The following is a 25593-nucleotide window of genomic DNA, read 5'->3' on the forward strand; positions in this document are numbered from 1 at the left end:
ACAGAATAACAGGCCTGTAACTATTTTTTCTCTACCTGGAATGCCAGGTGGGAGTAAATGACTTCCTTGTAAAAGTACTAATGACATTGATGATAACTCCTTGTAAACAAGAATAGTCACTGTTTTACCAAAGCATAACTTGTCTGTCTAGGTTGTTTAAATAAACCTGGAAAGGCAGACTTCAGGAGCGGATACGTGAGGATCCAGTTGGATATGACTCCCTGTGAAACAATTATTTAACCGGTGAATATTTTATTTTAAAAACATTTAAAGTCTCTGGAAATTAATCTAAGGGCATATAGAAAATGAAGAAACAATATTCAATGAAATTTGAATCTTGGAAAGGACAACAAGAGTCTGTGCTGTCTGAGCTAAGATGTGCTCTCCTGCACTCTCCTCCCAGCTCCCTACTACAAAATCTCTACTGCAGAAGGTGAGGCCAAGAATATAATCACTCCTTCGCTGCCCAGCATCCAAAGTGGGGCTCCAATTTCACTGTAGAAGGAAAGGCTGCCTAGGATTTTCATTCACCCACTTCTCTACAAGCTCCCTGTTGAAGAAGTTCCATTCCAGGCAAGCGCAGTCAAGATAACTGGAGTGTATTTCCTTCACCCAGACCCCACTTTAGGACATCAGCTCTGCCTCAGAAGCAAGAGACTGCTGATCCTGGGCCCTGATAATTTCTTTCTCACTGTCTGGCTTTTGGGGCAGATGCTGTGTGATGGAAAAGGAAAATCAAGAGGACTAGGTGCTACCACGTTCCCCAACCAGTGCCCACTCACAGACCAGAAATATCACTCTGGGAAATGTAGGTTTATATTCTCCGCCTGAGCTAAGATGTAGTAGTGGTAAAGTTTTGCCTTGGGGAAAAGCAGGCTGTGAGGATTAGTATCTTAGCAGCTCTGCCTGAGAATACTGCTTTTACTTGGGACAGAATTCAGAGAGTTCATGCTTAAGGGCTTCAAAAACTGGCAATGTTGGTGGTGACTTATTAAGAAGGGACTGGTGGCCTCATGGAAGTAGTAGCAACAAGGGAGATAGAAGAGTAGCCAAAAATTTAACAGAAAGAACCAGAAAAAGAGATGGCAATGAAGGGCCCCTTTTGGGATCACACTTATCCCAGGGGGTCCAGAAGGTTATTTGCGTACAGTAGGCTTCATCTACTCAGAAGTTATTAGAGTAGTATGTTGAGGAGAACGTGTTCCCAAATCACAAGTGGATCCATCAGCAAAGGGCAGAGAGCATTAATGGCTCAAGGTACTAAGCATAATCTCTGATGAATCACTGGCTGAATAATAAGTTATGTTGACACCGGGTGACTCTAGTGAAGCCGGGCTTAAAAATAAAATCACACTCAGTCTGTTCTTTCCAATAGTAAAAGAAAACATAAAACTTTGAACTTAGAACCATGAAAGCAGTCTAGAAGCCACAAACAGATCCAAAGTTAAAGGTTGAACATATTTCTGCTTCAGGGGCTTAAATGCACCCTTTGACCAATAAGTGTCTTATGCTGACCAAGGGAGGACCCCTAGGAAGCCAGGCTAAAAGATAAAAACATGGAGAAAGTCTGAGCAAGGATATCAAAAGCTGCACACTGCAGTGGAAACAGACCTCAGAAAATTATTCCAATCAAGTCACCAAACAAACACCAAGAAGTCTGTGTGGGGATCAGTATACAGATTTGCTAAATTATATTGCCTTATATGCCCAGTTTTTAACAATGAGACATGTAAAGGAACAGGAAAGTGACACATACACAGGATGAAAGGCAAGCAATAGAAGCTGTCTTTGAGGGAAAGCACATGTTCACATAGAAGAAAAAGAATTCAAAACAGCTATTATAAATATGTTCAAGGAACTAAAAAAAAAAAAATTCACGTTTAAACAATAAGAGGAACACTCATTAAACATTCCCAGTTCCCACCTCCACCCCTGACTATCCTTCCCAGCCTCTGGTAACCCTCCTTCTACTCTTTATCTCCATGAGTTTAACTGTTTTAATTTTCAGCTCCCACAAATAAGTGAGAACATGTGAAGTTTGTCTTTCTGTGCCTGGCTTATTTCACTTGAAATAATGACCTCTGATAACGACGATACACTGAATAGCAAATGAAAACAAATTTGGACTTAAATAGGGAAACACTTTAATTAGAAAGAAAGTTTACTATAATAGGGAGAACACGCTGATTCAAAAATCTGCAATTGGCTCAAAAGTCAACAGAAAATGGGTTTTGTTTTATAAGGTAAAGGAGAATGCAAGCAGAGAAAAGCAGGCGTTTCGGAAGAGAATCTGGACAAACAAGAGGAAAATACCAGTGAGGTCTGACAAAAAAATGGTCGTGGTTTTGCTGTGGTCAGTTGATTCATAGGATAAGTTAATAAAGGGACACATTCCTCTTTTGTCTTCCTTCCTTTTTTTTTTTTTTTTTTTTTTTTGGTGCTTGCTAGATTTGGGGGCAACCAGAGTTAGGGGATATTAAGAAAGAGAGAAGTTCAACTAGAGTTTGGTCAAGACAAAGCAGAGGAAAAGAAATGGAGAATTGGGAACAGTGGGTAAAGTATATTGATAAAGATCTACAAATATTTTTTAAAAAACCAAACTGAAATTCTGGAGTAAAAAAACACTATGGTAAACAAATTGAAATATTTACTAGTAGGAGCTCAAAAGTAGATGTGAGGTGACAGAAGAAAGGATCTGCAAACTTAAGGATAAACCAATAGAAATTACATAAACTGAAGATCGGAAAGAAAAAAATGAATGAAGAAACACGAACAAAGCCTCATAGAAATGTGGGACGCCATCAAGAACAACATACACAGAATGCCAGAAGGACAGGCAAGAGAGAACAAGACAGAAAATATATTCAAAAATTAATAGCTGAAAACTTCCCATATTTGATGAAAAACATTAACCTATACATACAAGAAGCACGATTAACTCCAAGGAGAATAAATTCAGGGAGATTCACATGAAGAGACATAATAGTCAAAAAGCAAAAAGTTGAATGCCAGGCTGGGCACAGTGGCTCATGCCTGTAATCCCAACACTTTGGGAGGCTAAAAGGATGGAACGTTTGAGCCCAAGGAGTTTGAGTCCAGCCTGGGCAACTAAGTGGGACCCCGTCTCTACAAAAAATACAAAAATTAGTCAGGTGTGGTGGCTTGTGCCTGTATCCCAGCCACTTGGGAGGCTGAAGTGAGAGGACTGCTTGTGCCTAGGAGGCAGAGGTTGCAGTGAGCCAAGATTGTGCCACTTCACTCCAGCCTGGGCAATGAGACCTTGTCTCAAAAAAAATAAATAAATAAAATAAAAGAAGAAAAAAGTTGAATGCCAAAAATAAAGAGAAAATACTAAAAGCAGAAAGAGAGAAAATAATCATCATGTACGAGTGTACATCAATAAGATCAATAGTTTACTTTCCATGAGAAACGCTGTCAGAATGTGGTGGGACAGCATATTCAAAGTGCTGAAAGAAAAACAAGAAAACAAAGTGACAAGCAAGATCTTTATATTCAGAAAAGCTGTCTCAAAATGAAGGCAAAATTAAGACATCCTCAGATTAAAGAAAAAAATTGAATGATTTGTTGCTATGAATCCTGCAATATAAGACATTGTAAAAGAAGTTCTTCAGCATGAAAGCAGTGACAGCAAACATCAATTAAAGTCCATATGACACAAACAAAGATCTCCATTAGGCAATAATAAACAAAGTATAATTACATACTGACATACCTTTCTGATCAAAACTCATTTAAAGAGCAATTGTATAAAACAATATATATGATATATGTTATATATATGACTATATATAATATTTTATATATATAATTGTATTTTCTGGCATATAACATATACAAATATAGTGTAGTTGACTAAAAAACACAAAGGAGAAATTTGAGAGTGAAGCTATATTGTTGTAATGAGATGAAACCAGATGATAACAGAAATTCATAGGAAGAAATGGCACATAAGTTTAATATAAAATAAAACAAACACTATAAACATATTTGCATTTTCTTTTCACTGTCTTCTTCAATAGATATATAATTATATGAAGAAATAATTATAGCAATGTATTGTTTGGTATATAACATATATGGACATAATACGTATAAAAATAATAGCACATAAAAGTGGGTGGGAATGGAGTTATATAGAAGTAAAGGTTCCATATTTTACAGGGATTAATTTATTACATATCTGATATTGATTCTCATAAGATTTATATTGGAAGAAAATAATCCAAAAATATGATAAAATCATTAGAGGAATTGAAATTGTACATTAAAATAATGTATACTTAATACAAATAAAATACTAAGGGAGAAACAGAGGAACAAAGTAGTCATGAGCCATTTAGAAACAAACAAAAACAAAGTGGCAGATGTAAATCCAACCATATTAAGAATGTATATGAATGAATTAAACAACCTAAGCAAAAGGGAAATATTGTCAAACTATATTTAAAAAAAGACACATTCCATGCTGTCTACAGGAGATACACATTAGTCTCAAAGATAAAAAGTTTGAAAATAAAATAATGGAAAAGATACACTATACAGAAAGCAACCATAGGAGAGTCAGACTGGCTATATTTCTATCAATAAAAATGAACACTGAGATAAAAATGTTACAAGATAGGTCATAAAATGGTCAATCGCAAAGATTCAACAATTCAAACATATATACCCCTAATGACAAAGCCCCCAAAAATATCAAGCAAAAACTAATAGAAATGAGGGGAGAAACAGAATTTCAACAATGATAGTTGGAGACTTCAATACCTCTCTTTCAATAATGGATAGAAAAACTATGCAGATAATCAAGAAGATACACAAGAACTGAAGAACACGAAAATCAACTAGACCTAGAAGATACTGATAAAACATTCCATCTAACAAACAACATTATACACATTATTTGCAAGTACACATGGAACATTTTCCAGGATAGATCATATATTAGGCCTTAAAACAAGGCCAAACAGGCTTTAAAAGATTATAATAAAGCAAAATACGTTTTCTGACTACCAAAGATTTAAATTAGAAAACAATAAAAGAAAGAAAATAGAGAAATGTACAAATATGTAGAAGTTAAACCACATTCAATGAAAGGGCCAATGTGTCAAAGAATAAATCACATGTGAAATTTGAAAATCTTTAAGATGAATGAAAACACAAACAAAACACAGCAAAAAATTATGAAATGTAGCTCAATAAATAATTAGTGGGAAAATTATAGCTGTAAACATCTATACTAAAAAATCTCAGGCTAACTATAAAATGAGAAAAATAAGAACAAATTAAAACTAACATAAGCAAGAGATAGAAATAATAAAGATTGAAGCAGAAATAAATAAAACAAACTGGAAACACAATCAAGAAAATCAGTGGAAGCAAAGATTGATTCTTTTAAATGATCAACACAATTGATAAGCCCTTTGCTAGACTAACCATGAAAAAAAAGGAAAGACTAAAATAATTAACATAGGGAATTAAACAGAGGATATCACTATCAAATTTGCACGAGTGAAAAATGCTTATAAGGGAATACCGTAAACAATTGCATGCTAAATAGACAAATTCCTAGAATGGCATAAGCTAATAAACTGACTCAAGAAATAGAAAATCTGAATAGACCTATAACAAATAAAGATACTAAATTCGTAATTTAAAAGCTTCCCAGAAGAGCCCAGATCCAAATGGTTTCACTGGAAAATTCTACAGAACATTTAAACAAGAATTAACAGCAATTCTTCATAAAATGTTGCAGAAAAGTGAAGAGGAGGGAGCATTTCCCAACTCAGTATTGTATTGTAATGCCAGTATTATCCTGATGTCAAAACCAAGATATCACAAGTACAGATCAATATTTCTTATGAATGTACATGCAACAATCCTCAAGAATATACTAGCGAACTGAATTCAGCAACATTTAAAAAGATTATACACTATGACTAAGTAGGATTATACCAGCAATGGAAGATATATTTACTATCCCCAAATCACCCAATGTAATATATCATATTAAGAGAATAGAAGACAAAAACCACATGATTATTTTAAAATACGCAGAAAAATCATGACAATATCTAACACACTTTCATTATAAGAAACAACCAACAACTAGGAATAAAAATGAAATTCCTCAACATGACAAAAGACATCAACAAAAAGCCTACAACTAACATTATACTTGATGAAAGACTGAATGCCTTCCACCTACTGTCAAAAACAAGACAAATATACGTCCACTCTAACCAATTCTGTTTAATATACTTTAGCAAGAAATAGGTATGTAAGATGTACAAATTGGAAAGGAAGAAGTAAAATTATCTCTATTTGTAGATGACATTATACTGTATATAGAAAATCCTAAGAAATCCACTAAAAATCTATTAGAACTACTCGTCAATTTAATCAAGGTAGCAGGATACAAAAAAATATACAAAATCACATTTCTATAAGTGTCAATGAAAAGGAAAAAAATAATTTACAATGGCATCAGAAGATACTAATATTTAGAAATGTATTCAAAAAACAAATGCACAATTTATGGATTATAAATCACAAAACACTACAGAAAGAAATTATTAAAGATATAAATAAATGGGATGGGAAAATAACCATGTAAATGGATTCAAAGAATTAATATTTTTATGATAGATATACGCCAATAGGTAAAGAATAGTATTTTCAACAAATATTTGTGAGACAACGGGATATCTACAAGCAAAAGAAAGAAGTGTAACCCTTACCTTACATCACACAGAACAATCAACTCAAGTGGATCACAGACCTAAGTGTAAGGAGGAAAAAAACTCTTGGAAGAAAGCATAGAAATAAATCTTCATAACCTTCACAATTGCTTAACCTAAGGTTAAGCAATTAGTTATTAGATATGACAGCAAAAGCACAAGGAATAAGACAGAAGATTGATACACTGCAATTCATCAAAATTGAAAATGTCTTTGCTTCAGAAGACATCATAAAGAAAATGAAAAGACAACTGCCTGAATGGGACACAATATTTTAAAATCATCTATCCCATAAAGGACTTGCATAGATAAACTGTCTCAATAATAAATAGACAATCCAATGTTTTAAAAGTTGGCAAGGAATTCTAAGAGACACTTCTCTTAAGAAGATATACAAATGGTAAGCACATAAAAAGATATTCAACATCATTAGTTCTTAGAGATCTGCATACGAAACCCAAAATGGCATAATGATTCATAACCACAAGAATCAGTATAACCAATAAGACAGACAGCAAGTGTTTGTGAGGATGTAGAGAAATTGGAATCCTCATATATTGTTCTTGGGAATGTAAAAAATTGTAGTTGCTTTGAAATACAGTCTGGCAATTCCTTAAAAAGAGATGAAGAGTTACCATATGATGCACAATTTCCAATCCTAGTTGTCTACTCAAGATAACTAAAAACATATAACCACAAAAATTATACCTGATTATTCATAGCACTACTATTCATAATAGCAAAAAGTGGAAAAACCACAGATGTCCATAAACTGATGAATGGAAAAACAAAATGAAGGCTTTCCAAACAATACACTATATTCGTCACTAAAAAATCTCAAGCACTGATGTATTCTGAAGTTTGAATGAACCTCAAAAATATTAGACTGAAGTTCTTCCCTGGACAAAATAGCATACACTTGTTTCTCCTTGTTCCTTTCCACTAGAGACAACCCTAAACCATGGATATAATGCAAGAGACAACTAAAAAGGAACTCTGAACGGAGGAAGGCAAACTTTTATGTGGAAGGCAAACTAGAAGAACACAACAAGGCATCATATGACCCCCACGCAATAAAAAAAAGGGGACCTAGACCTAGTATTTCCCAACTCCTAACATACTAATGTAATTTGACTCAGACAGGTTAATTTCTCCCTTGGCTTCAACAATAATCCTGCCAAAGTAGCTAGGAGACCCAAGTAGAACCAGAAAGAGGGATGTTATTAGAAATACTGCTGACAATAAAGATACAAAAAATGTACTAGCCTTCCCAACTGGGTCCAAGACCCTCCTCCAACCACTGCATGGGCAGGGAGCACTCAGAAATCACGAAACGTCAACTTTGTAGAATTTTATTCATATTCATTGGTATATGGTATTAATTGGTGTGATGCACTATATTTTACCCATTCTTAAGAGATGGTGGTTTAATTTCTAGGTTGTGTCCAGTTTGGGCTATTAGGAATTTGTGTTTCTATATGCCTTTCGGCACATGTTAATTTTCTTTCTTTCTTTTTCTTTTGTTTAATTTTTTTTTTTTTTTTTTTTTTTTTTGAGACAGGGTCTCACTCTGTCGCCCAGGCTAGAGTGCAGTGAAGCGATCTTGGCTCACTGCAACCTCTGCCTCCCAGGTTCCAGCAATCCTCCTGCCTCAGCCTCCTGGGTAGCTGCGATTACAGGATCGCGCCACCACACCCAGCTAATTTTTGTATTTTTAGTAGAGATGGAGTTTCACCATATTGGCCAGGTTGGTCTCGAACTGGCCAATATGGTGAATCCGCCCGCCTCAGCCTCCCAAAGTGCTAGGATTACAGGCGTGAGCCACTGCGCCTAGCCTGGCACACGTTAATTTTTAGGATGATTATATGTTAGAGTAGAATTACTGTGTCATGTTGTATGTGTATATTCAGCTTAATGGAACCTGCCAGAACTTTGCCAGAGTCCTGACTCCAATTTCTCCTCCAACAAACAATATGCGAGAGTTTCTCACAGACATAAGGTATTGTCAGGGTGAGAGCCTCATGTTTGCCCCGGCCTTATGGGTGGGAAAAATTCTCCTGTAGCAGAGAGTGTGAGACCAGGCAGAGCATGGCAGCGTTACTGAGCTGATGAGACAGAGATGGAAATTTGGGGGCTGTTAATGCAGCTGTGATTTACCTGGTAGGGCACTGAAGATGGGGGAGCTATGCACAGAACAAGGACAGAAGTCAATGTGGGAGTTCAAAATAGGTTCTTGTTAAAGGGCTAGGCTGCACATGTGCACAAGACTCATCAAGGCCCAGCAGGGAGTGAATGTGAGGTTTAATGAAGAACAAAAATACCAGAGGACTTACACAGTGTTCAAAGATTCTGGAGTTTTGGCCTAGCCAGAGTACAACAACCTACAGTAACCTGTGAGATAATGTTCAATCATCAAACATATTTTAGTCAGAGTCCAATATAAAGAGAAAGAGAAATGGATCAGAAAGATACATGATTTGTATAAAAGTGGCCCCAAACTCTCAAGTTTTCAGAAATATGTCAAATTGCAAACATAAGATTAGTGGAACCAAATCTGGTTAAATAAAAACAGATATGCATGTGGGTATATAATATTTAAACAGCTAACAGCCAAATAATAAATAAATTAAAAGTGCCAGAGAAACAAAAATTAACTGCCTACCTGGGAAGGATGATTTAAACAATGCCTGTCTTTTCAAGAGCATCCATGGAGACATGGAGAAAATGGGGCAGCATTTTTCCAAGACTCAAAGAAAATAAATAAAATTTTCAATGCAGAACTCTATGTCTAGAAAAATTATCCTTCCAAATTCAGCAGGAAATGAGACATCTTTTCAAGAGCATCCATGGGGAGAAAATGGGGCAGCATCTTTCCGAGGCTCAAAGAAAATAAATAAAATTTTCAATGCAGAATACTACGTCTAGAAAAATTATCCTTCCAAACTCAGTAGAAATAAGACGCATCCACACAATCAAACCTGAGACGATTTGTTCTGGATAACCTGCAATGCAAGGAATACTACAGCAATGTCTTCAGACTGAAGGGAAATAACCCTTCATGAAAATTAAAAACTACAGAAAGGAGCCAAGCACACTAGAAAAGAAAATTATGTAGATAAACATAAGTCAATTTTTCTACTGATTTTGAAAAATAACTCAATGTATATAACAAAACTGATGATAATATTGTATATGTAAAATATATGAAAACAAGACCACAAAGGAAAGAGGATGAAAAGGAAATACAGTGTTGTGAAGTTAACATTTATGTGGAGTGGTACTAACATAGTTCCAAGTAGAATAAGATAGGATAAAGATTCATATGCCAATCCCCAAAGCAACAATTCAACACAGTATAGGTAGTAATCTGGTTACTATGGTAGTATAACGAATTCTCCAAAAACTTATATTTTATAATATACTCATTATTTACTGTTTTTGTTTTCAAATAGGCTATACCTCAATAAAAGTACTGCCACCATATGGCTCATACCTGGCACATGTTAGATGCTGAAGAAAAATGTATTGAACTTATGGATATTTAACTTGAAATAAATTAATATAATGATAAAAAAGATGCACTCCTTGGGAAGATCATTTGCATTAACAGAAATCGTTTATCTTAGGCACATATAGATTGAATAAATTTTCTATAAAAGAAAAATCTACAGACTCACAAGTATTTCGATAACTAGTATTTGTAAAGATGAACACTTCCACTGAAGAGGCAAACAAGCCTCTTTCAGCCCAACCACCCTGCTGAGAAAAACTAGGAAATCTGGAAGATATTAAATATATTGTTTGAAGGCACCATAAACCAAAGGAAGAAAGCAGATAGAATCCCAGGAGACAAGCTTGTGTAATGAGAACCACTCAAATTTGCTACGGCTTCTTGCCTGAAGGCTTTTGCTGATTTTAAGGATGTAACTGAGGATCCAAGATGCTAAGCAGAATGTTGTAGCTGAGAAGCTAAGCAGCTGTGAAGGGCATTCAGGAGTTTCATCCAACTGAGAGGATGCAGATTAGACCTAACAGTGCACAAAGGAAACAAGCCAGAGAAAACAAACCAGAGGTTCATTTGGCATCCCCAAGGAATTATATCTTGATATTGATATAACCTAAAATAGAAAACTCCACACAAAACCTGAGATCCAGTTTCCAAAGAATTCAATCTCTGATTGTGATGAGATAAACTATCCTAACCCTGCCTCTCAAATGCAAAAGTAAAGATATAATATCCTAGAAAGTCCAATTACCTCTATATGACTTCATATAGAAAAGCCAGGCTGCAATCAAAAGTAGCCACAAATGCAGAAAGCAAATTGGAAGGAAAGGATTTAGCATCAGGCTTGGGATCCATTTTCTCCATGTACTGAGGATGCCTCAAACAGAAAACACTAAGACTTGATTTTACACCCATGCAATTTAGAACAACAGTGGGATACCACTAAATGCCTATTACATGAACAGCAGCAAAAAATACAGACCATAAAAAGTTCTGGCAAATGTAATTCTCCTACACTGCTGGTAGAGTGCAAAACAGTATATTCACTGCGGAACACATTGACATATTTAAAATAACTGAAAGGCAGAAATATCATGTGATCCAGTCATTTTGTTCCTTAAAATTTTTCCAAGGAAAAATGACATTATATGTCCATACAAAGACTCCTAGAAGAATGTCCATAACATGGGAAAGGGTGGAGAGCCTGGGCAATATCAAAGGGAAAAGGTACAAGGTTCATAAGAAACTTTGGTGCAGGATGAGTGGATATTTACATTGTCTTGATTGTAGTATTGGTTTCTTAAGTATACACATATTAAAACTTATATGTTAACTTTAACGTTGTATAGTTTAAGTCAATTATACTTCAATAAATATATTCCAAATGTGCCTTATGCATCAAATGTCTCAAAGAAAGTTCAGACCATTAAACTCAAAAGAGAATGCTTGAAGATAGAATACTAAGAAATTTAATATTTATATGAAATATTTAAGACAGAATAATCCTCCAGAATAAATTGGAAAAAAACTAAGCCAAAAAATGTAAAACTAAAATTAAATCAATAAATGAATATTTGTAATTACATTAAATATATTTTTGATATTGTTTTTCTTCTTTTTGAATAGAGCACAAAAATGATAAACCCTTGACAACAATTATGAAAAAAAGCCAGGTATTATCATTACCAGGAACGTAAAGAGGATTATCACTACAGCTCCTTGAGACATATACATAATATTTTAAACAAAGTTATATTGATAAATTTGAAGTTACATGAGATCAGTAAATTCTAGAGAAAAAAAATCAGCTTATCAAGAACAAAAAAAGCTTTAGGAAATCTCGATAATTCTATATTTAACAAATTACATCTGCAATTAAATCCTTCCTACCAATGATTCTACACATTACTGTTTGATGACCTACACTCTTTACCATAATGAGAAAGAATGCCAACTTTGCACAGTCTTTTCCAGACAAAAGAAACACTTCTCAATGATTTTATTAGAGTGCTATATGCTTTACACCAAAATAATATCACAAAGAAGATATGAGAAAGGAAAATCAATGGTTTATAGTGAAGGACCGGAGAAATGGAGCTCTATCTTTCCAATGCTGAAAGAAAAAAGAGAAAACTGCCAACCCAGAATTACATACGTAGAAAAATTTTGCTTCCAAACTGATAGTGAAATAAGATATTCAAACCTGAGACAAACTGCCACTGGGAAAACTATAAAACAAATAGTGCTAAATGAAGCCATTTAGGGTAAGGGAAGATAATATCTCACAGAAACCAAGAATTTTAGGAAGGAGTGAAAAACCCTGAAAAGAGAAAATATGTGGATAAATACATAATATGATTTTCTATTATTTATTTAAATAACTGAGATCAATGATAAATGTACTGAAGTTACAGATATTTAACTTGAAATAAATTAAGTATAATGATAAAAAAGATGCACTCCTTGGGAAGATCATTTGCCTTAACAGAAATTGTTTATCTTATGGACATATAGATTGAAGAAATTTTCTATAAAAGAAAAATCTACAGACTCACAAGTATTCCAATAACTAGTATTTGTAAAAATGAACACTTCCACTGAAGAAGCAAACCAGCCTCTTTCATTCCAACCTTCCTGCTGAACAAAACTAGGAAATCTGGAATATACTAAAGATATCTTTAATAACTATTCTACTTCAGCCAAACATCACAGAAAACCAAAGCTCCCATCCTCAACCATCCATCAAAAATGTACCTTCACCACTATGTAACTAGTTAACCCAAACTGCCACCACATGTGATCCAACAAAGCCCAGTAGGGAGCTGGTACTTTCATACTTGCTGGGTGGTAAAGAGCATGCCCTCAACCACACCACTGGTGTCAAAAGAGAGCATGTGGGAAATCTGGACTTCCCCTCCCTAAGAATTAATGAAATACTGCTCCCTTCCCTACTGGAGTGCTGTCAGAGGAGACTCAGTGGAGATTAATGGTTTCACAACAGCACATGGTGAAAAGGTTAAAAAAAAAAAGTCACTCTATACATCGTCAGTGAAGTTCATATGAGGAGCTATAACCTGACACTCCTACTCTCCCCATCAGGGAGGAATGAGTGGAGGCCTAGACAGGGACCAGAACTCCCAACCCCAACCACGAGTAACCAGGAACATCCCTCATTCAGGAGTCAATGGAGGTCAAGGATGGAATACTCTTTTACACTCACCTGGTAATAGAGGTAGTACCTTCACCTTTCCCCTGCTTGTGTGGTGCAGAGGAGCTGATTATTGATACTGAAGGCAAAAAAAGAGAAATTACCCAATCAGGACAACAGAGAGGGAATAGAAGGGAGAAAAAAAGGAACAAAATCTCAGGGACCTGTAGGTCAATAAGAAAAGTTCCAACATTTCTGTGACTGTGATCCCATAAGGAGTAGATAGAGTATAGGACTGAGAATACTTTAGAATAGGATGCCTAAAAACTTCCCAGCTTGTCAAAAGAAATCTACAGATTCAAGAGCTTAGTGAAACACAATTAGGATAAACCTGAAGAAATTCATCCCAAGACCCCTCATGGTCAAACTTCTGGAAACTAAAGGCAAAACAAAGTTATTGAAAACAGCAAGAGAGAAATTATACCTTGCCTATAGGGAAACTACAAAAACATTCAAATTAGGTCAAATTTATCATCTGGTTTCTACGGGGAAGCCGGAAGCAAGTTCCACAATTTTAAAATGCTGAAAGAAAAGAATGGTCAACCCAGAATCCTATATCCAGTGAAAATATTCTCAGAAATCAAATATAAAGTGAGACATTCTCAAATGAAGGAACACTAAGAAAATTTATTGCCAGCACAACTACCCTAAAAGAATGGCTAAAAGCAACTTATCTAAACAGAGAAGATTGATAAAAGAAGTAATCTTGGAATATCAAAAAAAAAGAAGAAGGGACATGGTTATCAAAACACAGGTGAATACAATAAACTAACTTTCCCCTTTGAGCTTTCTAAATTAGGTTTTTCACTCTAAGTAAAAATTATAACATTTTCTGACGTGGATCTCAAGTGTGTAGAGTAAATATTTAAGACAAATGAATTCAGGGGTATAGTAAATAGAGATAATAGAAGATAAGGTTTCTAACACATTACTAAAGTGGTAAAATGATGACAGATTATGATATCTATCTATGTATCTATCATCTATCTGTTGTTCAGAGTAATCAGTAAAATGAGTAATGCAAAAATGTATATTCAAATACACTACAGATAAATACAAATTGAATTTAAAAAATTAAGTACCCATACGCAGACAGAAAAGAGAATACTGAGAAACAAAATCAGAGAGAACAAACAGAATAAAAAATTAATGGCACACTTAAGTGCTAACATACAGATAATATTAAGTGAAAATACCCTATATATACCAACTAAAATACTGATATTGGTTGAGTGAATTAACAAAAAAGTGACTTAACTATTTTTCTGTCTACAACAATTGCATTTTAAATATAATGATATAGGCAGATTAAAAGTAAAGGATGAAGCATAAAGAAAAGACAAATATTTGAGATGATGGATATCCCAAATGCACTGATTTCATCTTTGCAAATCATATCAATGTATTAAATTATCACATGTACCCCCAAAATATGTGCATTCATTATATAGCAACCAAAAATACATAAAATGTATAAAAATAAAAATGAAATGCAAAAAAAAGGATGAGGAAAATATATCATACCAAAAATAATCAAGAGAAATCAGGAATCACAATATAAACATCAGATAAAGCAAAATTCAGAGCAAAGAAAACTATAAGAAATAAAGATGGACATTATATAATAACAAGTGGTCAATCCAAAAGAAGATATAGTAATCTTAAATATGCATGCACCCAACAAACGGAGCTACAAAATATGAAAACAAAGCTGATGCAACTGAAAGGAGAAATAGATTAATCTACAGTAGCTGGAGACTTCAACCTCCCTCTGTTAACCACTGATAGAACAACTACGCAGAGTCAGCAAAGATTTTAAAGAAAATAACATCATCAACCAATAGGATTTAACTGTCAATTATAGAATACTGCATCCAACAATAGTAGAGTACAAATTACCTTTCTGTGTCCATGGAATATACACCAAGACAGACCGTATTATGGTGAATAAAATAAATCTCAACAAATTTAAAAAATCTAAAATCATAAGAGTGTGTTCTCTGACCACAATGGAATCAAACGGAAACTAGTAACAAAAGCATAACAGCAAAATCTCTAAAAGTTTGAAAACAAAATGATACACTTGGAAATAATCCATGAGTCAAATAGATACCATCAAGAATTTTTTTAAAAGTCATTGAAATAAAGGAAAAAGAAAATGCAGTATAAAGGAAAAAGAAAATGCAGCATATAAACATTTAAGACAGAAAACAGAAACAGAAAATAGCATATTAAAGAGGAAAAACTTTTCAATTCATTTTATGAAGCTAGTATTACCATTATATCAAAATTAGACAAAGAAGTACCACAACAAAAAACATAAACCTACAGACACAAAATTTCAACATACCAGCAAATAGAACTCAGTGATACATAAAAGGTTTACAAGTTGATTTAATTCCAGGGATATAAGGCATACACACACAAAAAAGGTAACCATGGAAGGTGATGGATATGTAAATTTGTTTATAGCAATCCTTTCACTATGTATATGTATATCAAAACAGCAAGTCATACAGGTTAAAAATATACAATAAAATTTTTAAAAAACAATCAATGTAATCTACCATATTAGCATGCTAAAGAATGAAAATGACATGAACATAGTAATTGAAGCAAAATGAATTAACCAAATTCAATACCCATTCATGATAACAACTTTCGGAAAGAGAAAAATAAAGAACTTCCTAAAGTTGATAAAAAGCATCTGCCAAAAACTTACAGCATACATTATACATAAAGGTGAAATACTGAATGCTTTCCTATTAAATTCAGGAAAAAGGCAAGTAGTTTACTTTTACCAGTTTTGTTCAAGATAGTGCTTGCTGTTGATCCAAGGAAAGAAAGCAATAGAAGGCATATAAACCTAAAAGGAAGAAAGAAAACTACCTCCATTTGCTGATGAACTAAAGTCTACACAGACAATCCCAAAAAATCTACAAAAATCACTTAGAAATAAGAAGTGGCTGGATGCGGCAAGTCATGCCTATATTCCCAAAGCTTAGGGAGGCCGAGGCAGAAGGACCACTTGAGGCCAGGAGTTCAAGACTAGCTTGGGCAACATAGCAAGACCGTGTCTTTACAGAAGATAAATTAAAAGATTAGCCAAGTGTCATGGCAGAAGCCTGCAGTCCCAGCTACTTGGGAGGCTAAGAGTGGAGGATCGCTTGTGCCCAGAAATTGGAGATTACAATGAGCTATGATTGCACCACTGCTCTCCAGCCTGGGCAATAGTGCAAGACCCTGCCTTTAAAAAAAAAAAGTGACATTGGCAAGGTTATGTGATACAAAATAAACATGAAATCAATTTTATTTTTATATACTAATAATAGACACGTGGACACTGAAATAAAAAACAGATTGTATAATTGCTTCATAAATGAAATACTTAGAAGTAAATATAACAAAACATGTATACGCATTGTACACTAAAAATTACACAACATTGATGAGATAAATCAGAATATCTAAACAGAGAGACATACTGTGCATTTGAATTGGACTGTTCAACAGAGTAAGTTTAAATTCTCACAAATTTTAAAAAAAGAAAAATACAGGTTTAACACAATTCCTAAGTAAGTAAATTCTAATACATTTATTGTAGTTATTGAGAAGATTGTTCTAAAATTGATATAACTAGCAAAATTTTGAAATAATAAAATATATTGGAGAACTCACTGCACTCACTTTCAAGATGTATTATATAGCTATAGTAATAGAGATAGTGTGGTATTCATAGTGAGATGGACGCATAGATGAATGAAAAAAAAGAATTCAGAAATAGCCCCATAGAGTATGGTCAACTGATTTTAGATAAAGCTGCCAAAGGAGGCCAGGCGCAGTGGCTCACGCCTGTAATCCCAGCACTTTGGGAGGCCAAGGTGGGCAGATCAGGAGGTCAGGAGATGGACACCATCCTGGCTAACATGGTGAAATCCCATCTCTACTAAAAATACAAAAAAAAAAAAAATTAGCTGAACGTGGTGGCACACGCCTGTAGTACCAGCTACTCGGGAGGCTGAGGCAGGAGAATCTCTTGAACCTGGGAGGTGGGGGTTGCAGTGAGCGCAGATAGAACCACTGCACTCCAGCCTGGGCGACAGAGCAAGGCTCTGTCTCAAAAAAGAAGAACAAAAAAGCTGCAAAAGCAATTCAACTGAGAAATAATTGTACACTTTCAAAAATTGTGCTATAGCAATTGGATAGCCATAGGACAAAAATTAAACCTCAAAAGTTCACACTTCATATAAAAAGCAACTCAAAATATATCATAGATATAATTATTTTTATAAAAACTACTTAAAAAACTTAAGGAAAGAAAGAGAATGAAAACATTCAGGACATTGGGCTAGGCGAGGAGTTATTAGATTTGACACCAAATATCAAACTATATAGTATTTCATACAGAAAATCCAGCATACAATAAAAAATAAGTAAACATGCAAAAGAATGAATGAAAAGGATTAGCATCTGGCCTTTGATTTGTTTTCTCCATTTACTGTGGATGCCTGGGACAGAAAGAACTATGACTTGGTTATACTCATGCATTGTAACGTGACAATGAGATTACTATTGCATACCTACTAGGAGGGCTACACTTAAACATTCTGAACTTAACAAGTGCTATAAAGAATGTAGAGCAACTGCAACGTTCATACTGCTGGTAATGTGTAAAATGGTACAATGTTGCAAACTAATTTGTCATATTGTAAAATAGCTCAAAAATACACTAATCATGTGACCTAGTCATGCATTCCTTGAAGTTTATCCAAAACATGAAAGTCTATGTCCATAAAAAGACTTGTACAAGAACATGCATAGCATGGTGAAAAGGAGGAATATTGAGGCAGGATCAGTAGACAGGGCATACATATATGCACAAGAAAATTTGAAAAGGTAGGTGGAATGGATATTTACATTATCTTACTGATGGCAACTGTTTCACAAATATATACATATCCCAAAATGTATATTGTTTATTTTAAAGTTGCACAGTTCAAGTCAATTATACCTCAATAAAGCATGATTGAGATGGACCAAAATATCTGTCTAAAGGAAAATTTATAGCATTAATTGTACAAACAGAAATGCTGAAAATTTAAGATCTCATAGTCCACCTCAAGAAATTGAAAAAACAGAGTTATTAATTACTAAAATAATTGAAGACATGAACCAATAAAATCGAGATAAGTTAACAAAATTTTAATAATTTTAAAGGAAATATTGACAAATCCCAAAGTTTTTATTTTAAATAGGATAAAAACTGACAAATCTCTTGCAAAACTTATCAAGAAAAGTAAAATACACATGTTACAGTATCAGAAATGTAGACAGAAACATCACTACAGATCCTGCAGAGAAATACATATTATAAACAAAATTATGCTATAAATTTTAAATTTTATAAAATGATAAAAAATCTAAAGCCTAAGAATTCTCAATAGTCCTATGATTATTAAATAAATTGTATCTATAAAGAAAATCCTTCCTACCAATTAATTCCACATCCTAGTGCCTGAATTCCTGATCATTTCACATAATGAGAAAGAAACAACACCAATCTTGCACAAACTCTTCCATGGAACAGAAAAGCATTCCTCCAAATGTTCTGGATGACCCTTATAAACTTTACACCTAATTTATCAGGAAATCAAAGGTTTACATCCTGCCAGTTCAAGTTTATACCCCTCCAATAACCTCATATTAAGATACAATATAGTGACTTGCTAGTATTTAACTTGCACTAAGTACTAAGCACATTTAATAGAGTAATTGCTAATTTACACTTAGTGTATGTACTTAGGTGCAATGCAAAGTTCATTTGTTAAAATACTATTACAATTATACTAAATGCAAAATTATCATATATTAAGGCTGTGGAAGTGTCAAGCATTTCCACTTATTATTTTATGTTCTGTATATTGCTTGTTACTGATAAATTGATATTTACTATATTTATGTAAATCATTTCTCATATACAGTATATTTTCTCAAAACATGATGTTATCATATGTTATATAACAGCTCTAGACTGAAAATATTTTGCAATAAGCAATACATTTATCACTTCATCATTCTTTATCAAGAGATTGGTGTTTCTCATTAAATTTCTCATTAAATTTCTCATTTAAGTCATAGTAATATCAGATCTGCAGTAATAACAACAAACAACATTACTTGGGAGTGTGCTTATTTTTTAACTTTTGCAAAATATGTGCAGATATATTTATGTTTTAAATATAAAATAAATTTTTGGCTTTTTGGCTTTTGTTGTTTCTCATACCAGCTATATATTTTTTATTTTGCTTTGCTTTATTGCTAGTGTCAGTCAAATACATTCTTTTTATTTGCCTAAATGAAATAACTTAATTGATGTAAAAACTATTGAAGTTTTCAAAATATTTTATTAGTAAACCATATATTTGGCATTTATATGAAATATAAATAATATTAATGAAATGAGTGAACATATATCCATCAAAAACTTCAAAAAATAAATGTAGAGTATCAATTCAAACAATGGTTTGAATGATGGCTGCCTTCTCAACAGAATCCACGGAGAACTGGAAAAATGGTACAGCATCTTTCCAATGCTGAGAAACAAGATAACAATTTTGAACCCAGAATCATAAAAAGTTTCTATGCCACAAACAGGTCCAAAGGCAAGGGAGGAACATCTTTTTGTTCAGAGGCTTAAGTACAACCTTTCACCAAGAATGCTGACAAGACAGGCTAAAAGATGAAAACATGAGGAAAAATCTAAGCAAGGATATCAGAAGCTGCACACTACGGTAAAAATAGACTTCACAAAATTAGCCCAGTCTTGTCAACAAATAAACAATAAAACAAACAACAATAAACCAGATGAGGAATAAATCTCAAGATTTAATATATTGTATTACCTTATATGTCCAGTACTCAACAACAAAATAAAAATTCCAAAACTATGGGACATGGGAAAAAAGAGGAAAGTGTGACAAATATATAGGACACAAGACAGACAACAGAAACTGCCTTTGCAGAGACCAAAATGTTGGAGTAGCAGACAGGCTTCAAAACAGCTATCATAAGTGTGTTTTAAAAACAAAAGGAAACTATGTTTATAAAATTAAAAAATATAATGTTAGCTTAAAATCTGTGCATTTCACTGAATTGCTCACTCAATAAAATAAAAGAAAAAAATGAGTAATTATCAAGTTTTCAAGAAAATGTTTAAATAAAATATGACAAAAAGGCCACAAGGAAAAGGCAGGGATACAAGGAGTTTTTCTGCTGTTAGGTTGCATTTACATAAATTGGTACTTTCTGGCCGGGCGTGGTGGCTCACCCCTGTAATCCCAGCACTTTGGGAGGCCAAGTCAGGTGGATCACAAGGTCAAGAAATTGAGACCATCCTGGCCGACGTGGTGAAATCCCGTCTCTACAAAAAATACAAAAATTAGCTGGGCGTGGTGGTGCGCGCCTGTAGTCCCAGCTACTCAGAAAGCTGAATCAGGAGAATCACTTGAACCCAGGAGGTGGAGGTTGCAGTGAGCCGAGATTGCACCACTGCACTCCAGCCTGGAGACACAGTGAGACTCCATCTCAAAAAATAAATAAGTAAATAAAGAACGAAAAAAGTAATAGGTAACATTTTGGCTATTAACGTAGCTTTTAAAATTACCACAAAATTTATATTCTATAATATATTACATATTGACTTGTTTGTTTTTCACTGGGCTATGCCTCAACAATGTACCTCTACCACGTAATCCATACCTGGCACATGTTGGGAACTGGGGAAACACTTAGGCAATCAATGAAAAAAAAATCTAACATTAAGCAAATAAACACAGGAGAATCGCTTGAACCCAGGAGAGGGAGGTTGCAGTCAGCCAAGATCGTGTCACTGCACTCCAGCCTGGGCAACAGAGCAAGATTCTGTCTCAAAAATAAAATAAAAATAAAAAAGAGAGAGACAGAAAAGATAAACCCTTCAGAAAATTATTTGTCTTTTAAGAAAAATTTTAATCTTATTGATATAAAGATTGGGTTAATTAGGCATAAGAGGAAAAACAATTAAACTTATTTCAAAAAGGAGAATATACGGAGCTCTTTTCAGGAATGACTGAGACGCTCTATCAGACAAACCATTCCGCTGAGAAAAACTAGAAAAGCTGGAAGATATTAAAGACATTCTTCAAAGGCACTACTAACCCAAGGAAGCAACCACTTGATGAGACAAGTTCTCAAAACAGAAGCCCAAGGGATGAAACCCAAGTTTGGTACCTCTTTTCCCCTCAAAATATACGCTAACTCAAAGTGGGTGATTGAGAAGCCAAGATACTAATCACGAAGCTGTGGTTTAGACACTATGCAGCTAAGCAGGTATTTTAGTAGTCTCAAAAACTCAGGGGACACAGATCAAAACTGACAGTGCACCAGGGAGAAAGAAACAGGAAGGCAACCCAGGGGTTCATGTGGCATCCCTGAGAGGCTATGCCCTAAATGCTTATATGAGCCAGAAATAGAAAACATCTCACAAAACCTGAGACGCAGCTTCAAAAGGAATATCCTTGATTGCTGACAGCTGCCCACATGCTAACTGTCTCTTAGAAGCAAAAGCAAATGCTCACTAAAAAGGAAAAATTTTTCAAAATTTCCTATTATTTCTATGGTATTTCATACAGAAAATCCAGCATACAATAAAAATAACCATATAGGCAAAAGCATAAATGGGAAAGAAAAGATTAACAACAGGCTTGTAATCCATTTTCTCCACTTACTGGGAATAAATAGCAAGGAAAGATTGATGACTTGTGTATATCATGCAATTTAGAGCAACAGTGAGATATCACTGCACACCTATTAGAGGAGCTACAATTAAATATATTGACTAAAACAAGTGCTGGCAAGTATGTAAAGCAACTGTAACTCTCATAATATTGGTAGGATGTAAAACAGTATAATTATGTTGCAAAACATATTGATTTATTCTAAAACAACTTTAAAGTACACTTCGCACATGATCCAGCCATTCCACTCCTTGAAGTTTATCCAAGAAAAATGAAATTATACATTCATAAAAAGACTCATACAAGAATGTCCATAGTATAGTTTTAAGTTGGGTAGTGTGATGATTCTGGCTTTTCTTCTTTTGGTTAGAATTGTTTTGACTATTGGGGCTCTTTTTTGGATCTATACTATAAAGCTAAGGTAACCAAAACAGCTTGGTACTGGTACAGAAACAGACACACAGACCAACGGAATGCAGCAGAAAACTCAGAAAGGTAAGCCATACACCTACAACCATCTGATCTTTGACAAGTCCAACAAAAACAAGCAATGAAGCAATGGGCATTCAATAAATGGTGCTGGAATAAGGGGTTGGCCATATGCAGAAGATAGAAGCTGGACCCCTACCTTTCATTACATGGAAAAATTAACGCAAAACAGATTAAAGATTTAAATGTAAGACCTCAAACTATAAAAATCCTGGAAGACAACCAAGGAAATACTTTTCTCGACATCAGCCTTGGCAAAGAATTTTTGGCTAAGTCCCCAAAAGCAATTGCGGTAAAAGCGAAAATAGACAAGTGAAACCTAATTAAACAAAAGAGCTTCTGCACAGCAAAAGAAACTATCAACAAAGCAGGCAACCTACAGAATGAGAGAAGATATTAATAAACTATGCATCCAACAAAGGTCTAATATCCAGAATCTATAGGGACTTTAAACAAATCAACAAGAAAAACATAAATAACCAAATTTAAAAATGGGCAAAAGACATGAAGAGATACTTCCCAAAAGATGCATACGACAGCCAACACACACACGAAAAATTACTCAGTATCACTAATCATCAGAGAAATTCAAATAAAAACCACGATGAGATAATGTATCACACAAGTCAGAGTGTCTATTATTAAAAAGTCAAAAAAACAACAGATGCTGGCCAGGCTGTGGAGAAAAGAAAACACTTTTACACTGTTGATGGGAATGTAAATTAGTCCAGCCATTGTGGAAAGCAGTCTGGAGATTTCTCAAAGAACTGAAAACAGAGCTACTATTCAACCCAGTATTCCTGTTACTGGGTACATACTCAAAGGAAAATAAATCATTCTACCAAAAAAGACATGCACTCACATTTTCATCGCTGCACTATTCACAATAGCTAAGACATGGAATCAACCCAGGTGCCCATCAATGGTAGACTGGATAAAGAAAATGTGGTACATGTACACCATAAAATACTATGCAGACATAAAATATAATGAAATAATACTATTTGCAGCAACATGAATGGAATTGGAGGCCATAATTCTAAGTGAATTAACACAGGAACAGAAAATAAAATACTGCATGTTCTCATGTGTTGGTGGGAGCTAAACATTTGATTTTGATTTTAACTTCTTATTTATTTTATAATTTCAAAAAAGTGTATTCTCGAATATTAAATTTTCAGGATTTTGTCTTTGGCATTAATGCTCTAAATTTTCCTTTAGATACATGTTTTGGTACATGGCACACAGTTTTTAATAGCTTAATTAGGTATAATTGATTTCAGATGAACTGCACAATTTAATATATATTTGTGTGTGTGTTTGTGTGTGTGTAGTTGAGCACACATGGACATCAATATGGGAACAACAGACACTGAAGACTACTAGCAGGTGGAGGGAGAAAGAGGGGGTGAGTTTAAAAAATACCTATCCAGTACTATGATCACTACCTATGTGATGAGATCTGTACTCTAAGCCTCAGCATCACACAATATTCCCATGTAACAAATCTGCACATGTACCTCCTGTATCTAAAATCAAAGTTGAAGTTACTAACAATGAAGAATGTCCATGGTATGGGAAAGTGGGGAGAGCTCGGGCAAAATTAGGAGGGGGAAATCCAAAAGTGCACAAGGAAAGCTGGGGACAGGGATAAATATGTTCATAATCTTAGGTGTAGAGACGGTTCCTATCTCTCTCTCTCTCTCTCTCACACACACACACACAAATATATATATATATATTTATATATATTTATATATATATTTATATATTTATATTTATATATATATTTATATTATATATATATTTATATTATATATATATATTTATATATATAAATTTTATATATATACTTTACTATATATATTTATATATATAGTAGCTTATTTGAAATCAATTATACTTCATCTAAGCTGTTAAAAACTGTGTACTACATGCCAAAATATGAGACTAAAGGAAAATTTAGAGCATTAATACCAAAGATAAAATCCTGAATACTGAAGATTTGAGAATACACTGCATGAAATTAAAAAATAAATCAGAAAATAAAATCAAAATTTTAAACATGAAAAATTAAAATTAACATCAGTTAATAAAATCTAAAAAAAATTAAATAGCAATTGAAGAATTCTGTTGTTGTTTGAAAGGAAAAAATATAATAAGTCCCTGGCAAGACCGATCAAAGGAATTTTAAAAAGACATATATTATCAACAGCAGAAATGTAGAGGGCAGCATCCCTAGGATACTGGAGATACATACATTATGTTGTAAGCAAATTTATGCCAATAAACTTGAAATTCATGAAATGAGAGAAAGAAAAATATAGCAAAACAGTTAAACCAGGAAACTTCAATGATTCTATATCTAATCAAAAACTGTATCTCTATAAGAAAAACCTTCCAACAAATAAATTATTTGTTGGTGCCTAAATTTCTGATCTTTCTTATATAATTGAGAATTAAATAACACAAGTATTGGACAAGCACTTTACACAGGAGAGAAACAGTAAAAACTCTGCCCAAAATGCTTTATAAGACCTCTATAAACTTGATACCAAACTAATAAGGCCATTATATAAAAGGAAAACCAAAGGTTTGTATGCCTAATGACAAACACAAAAAACTAAATAAAAGTAACATTTTATATTTGACAAGCAGAATCTAAAGATACTTCAATTATAATTAACCATGAACAAACTGGCTTTAATACAAGAATGGATTCTTGTTGCTTTGTTTTCAAATCAAACAATCTTGACAAAGAAATGAAATTATGTCACTACGACAGCAGTTACAGAAAAGCCATTTCATATAATTAGCCACTTATGAGTCTTTTTTTAAAAAAAAATTAAAAACTGCAGC

General features: G+C 33.8%; 1 long non-coding RNA gene across 2 annotated transcripts in view; it reads right to left on the reverse strand.

Annotated features, from left to right (window-relative positions):
- LOC123570946 (uncharacterized) overlaps positions 1–25593 on the reverse strand; it is a 221590-nt gene that overhangs the window by 131546 nt on the left and 64451 nt on the right. The gene's annotated exons all lie outside the window — the stretch shown is intronic.

The sequence above is a fragment of the Macaca fascicularis genome, chromosome X (genome assembly GCF_037993035.2).
Source record: "Macaca fascicularis isolate 582-1 chromosome X, T2T-MFA8v1.1".
Classification (NCBI taxonomy): domain Eukaryota; kingdom Metazoa; phylum Chordata; class Mammalia; order Primates; family Cercopithecidae; genus Macaca; species Macaca fascicularis.